At 43.9% G+C, this 3468-nt stretch overlaps 1 pseudogene; it reads left to right on the forward strand.

Moving 5' to 3' along the window:
• Positions 1 to 428: 428 nt before the first annotated feature.
• LOC110551921 (adenosylhomocysteinase-like) lies at positions 429 to 1710 on the forward strand (annotated as a pseudogene).
• Positions 1711 to 3468: the final 1758 nt, after the last annotated feature.

Raw genomic sequence — 3468 nt, forward strand, 5'->3', positions numbered from 1 at the left:
GCTGCCATGCTCCTCTTCGTTTCCTTAAAAAATTATTTTATTTTCCTTTATGTGCACGTGTATGTATGTGTCTACGTGCCCATGTGTTTACAAGTCCCTTCAGAAGCCAGAAGAGAATTTCAGATGCCCTGGCAATGGAATTACAGATGGTTGTGAGCGTCTCAATGTAATTACTGAGGCCCAAATTCCAATCTTCTGAAGGCAAAGCCACTTCTTTAAACCTTCGAGCCATGTCTCCAGTCAGGTAAGTCAGGCTTTCTTAATAGCACATTCTCTGATACGTCTCTTATCACAAAGTACAAAAGATCTAACACTTAGGATAAATAAATAACAAAATAAGATGATGTTGCCCTTCCCCAAGCCGCCTAGCCCTCTCCAGTGAGTTCATCTGTCCCACCAGAAGCACTGCCATCACGTCTTAAAAACTGCCCCTTGAAGTTGCAGGTATCAGACTGGCTGCATGGGGATGAAAGGAATTGGACACAGCTGAGAATGAGATGCCAGGTTTGATGGGAATGCGAGAGATATACTCAGCCTCCAAGCCACTGAAGGTTACTAACATTAGCTGCCTGCCTGCACGTGACTGTAGAGACTGCTGTCATCCCTGAGATTTTCATGGTCTTGGGTGTTGAGGTGCTGTGGTCCAGCTGCAGCATTTTCTCTACTCAGGATCATTCAGCAGCTGCCAATGCCAAGGCAGGCATAACAGTGTTTTCCCAGAAGGGTGAGACAGCAGAGGAGTACCTGTGGTACATTGAACAGATGTTGCACTTCAAGAACGGACCCTCAACACGATTCTGGATGGTGGTGACCTCACTAGCCTCTTCCACATCAAATAACCACAGCTTCTGTCAGGCATCCTAGGTTTCTCTGAGGAGACCACTACTAGGGTCCACTTCTGGGTCTACAAGATGCTGGCCAGTGGGATACTGAAGGTGCCTGCCATCAATGTCAATGATTCTGTAACAAAGAGCAAGTCTGACAAGCTCTATGGCTGCCAGGAGTCCCTCACAGATGGTATTAAATGGGCTGCAAATGTGATGATTGTGAGCAATGTGGTGGTGGTGGTACCAGGCCATGGCGATGTGGGCAAGGGTTGTGCCTATGCCCTGAGGGGCTTCAGGGTCAAGTCATCATCACCAATATTGACCCCATCAATGAATTGCAAGCTATCATGGAGGGCTATGAGGTGACAACCATGGATGAGGTGTGTAAGGAGGACAACATCTTTGTCACCACCACGGCTGTGCTGATATCATCTTCGGTAGGCAATTGAACAGATGAAGGATGATGCCATTGTATGCAACATGGGACAATTCAATGTGGAGGTTGATGTGAAGTGGCTCAACAAGAATGCTCTGGAGACAGTGAATATCAAGCCCCAGGTGGACCTCTACTGGCTAAAGAATGGGTACCACATCATCCTGCTGGTTGAAGACCAGTTCGTCAATCTGGATTCTCCAATGGGCCAGACCAGCTTCATGATGAGCAACTCCTACACGAACCAGGTTGATGGCACAGATTGAGCTGTGGGCCCACCTGGATAAATACTCTGTTGGGCTTCACTTCCTGACTAAGAAGTTGGATGAGGCAGTGGCTGAAGCCCACCTGGGCAAGTTGAATGTGAAGCTGACAAAACTGACTATAAAGCAGGCCTAGTACCTGGGCATGTCCATTGATGGCCCTTTCAATCCTGACCGATGCTGCTGATGAGAGCCAGGAAGAGCAAATGCCACCAACTTTGAAGTTGCTTGTCCCCCACTGGGGTTGGTAACTCCCTGTTGTATCCCTCATACTTGTCCAGGTGTGGCAAGGGGAACTGAGAGTCCCCAGTCAAGACAGAGGTACCTTGGTAGAGGTACCTTGGTGCCACCTACAGAGGGTATGAGCTCAAAAGTCTTGGAAGTCCTGTGGCTGGATGTTTTTTTTTTTTTTTTTTTTTTTTTTTTTTTTTTTTTTTTTTGCTATGGTGGTCATAAGCTCATGTACCTCACCATCCAGGCCCTCACTTGGTCTTAAGTACGTATGCTTGGTTTACAGATCTGCTGGTTTCTCTGACCAGGCTCTGAGAAAGAGCTCTAGCGAAGGGCAGGAACCACTGAGAGCTTGGCTTATTTACTGTTGGGCTGTATCTTAAACCTCATAATTACTGAGGTTAGTACTTTTAATACCTATTTCACAGGGCTTAGACTAGATTAAGAGACAACCAAGAAAGGACAAGTGACAAGTAGAACATCATAATAGAAAGAAATACCCAGATGTCCCTCAACGGAGGAATGGATGCAGAAACTGTGGTACGATTACAGAAGGGAATACTACTCAGAAATTAAAAACAAGGAAATCATGAAATTTGCAGGAAAATAAATGGTCGGAATTAGAAAAGATCATTCTGAGTGAGGTATCCCAGAAGCAGAAAGACAAATGCTATATACTTATTTATAAGTGGATATTAGACATATAATATAGGATGAACATACTAAAATCTGTACACAAAAAGAAGCTAAGCAAGAAGGAGGACCCTGGGTAAGATGATTAATTCTCATTCAGAAAGGCAAATGGGATAGACATCTGAAGAGGGAGAAAACAAGGAATAGGACAGGAGACTACCACACAGGACCTTTGAAAGACTATTTAGAATGTTAACAAAGGAAGGTAGATTAAATACAAATTCTAGTTCCAAAGAAAGAAAGAAAGGAAGAAATAAAGAGAGACAATGCTTCAATAAAGGGCTGACGTAAATTATCTTCATAATGGAACTGTTCAATGTAAGTTTGATTGTTCAATTCCTTGGTGCATTTTTATTAGTGAGAACATTGCCTTCTGTGAATTAAATTCACTGAATTTAACTATTTTTTTTTTTAAACTCAGGGTGTCCTGGCTTTCTTGGAAATGTCCTGGCCTTTGCACTTAAAACTGTGCTCCACAGGACAGCCTGGCTTTAGCCTTGAAAGTCACACATGCTGGGTAGTTACACAGTCCTTAGTAACTGGGCAAATGGGATCAATTAGGGCTTTTGTTCTTGGTATTTCTATCCTGCTTAGTCATAGAATCTTCAGCACTTCCAATGGAGTACAGTGGAATGGGTCAGAAAAAGAAAGAAAGAAAGAAAGAAAGAAAGAAAGAAAGAAAGAAAGAAAGAAAACATGAATAGAGAAACTCCCTGAGACCACATCGACTTTCAACAAAATGTGAAGGTAGAACTTCACATAACAGTCCTAGGAAGTAAGCTGTGGAGCAGACATTCTAGTCCATATGGGGCACAGCTCTTTCTTGGCAGTCATGAGCATGGCAAGAATCCTGGGGAATATAGGCAGGGATTTCCCAAAGCTGGCTGACCTCAGGCCAGCTTTAAGGTCCTTGAGCCTCAGGGTCTCCATCTGTAAATGGGGATATGCTTCCATATATGGGTTGTCAGAAGTTCAAAATGATGGTGTGTGAGGGAGTGATCTGCAATGTAAGGAGTGGTGA

This window comes from Meriones unguiculatus, chromosome 9, assembly GCF_030254825.1.
Source record: "Meriones unguiculatus strain TT.TT164.6M chromosome 9, Bangor_MerUng_6.1, whole genome shotgun sequence".
Classification (NCBI taxonomy): domain Eukaryota; kingdom Metazoa; phylum Chordata; class Mammalia; order Rodentia; family Muridae; genus Meriones; species Meriones unguiculatus.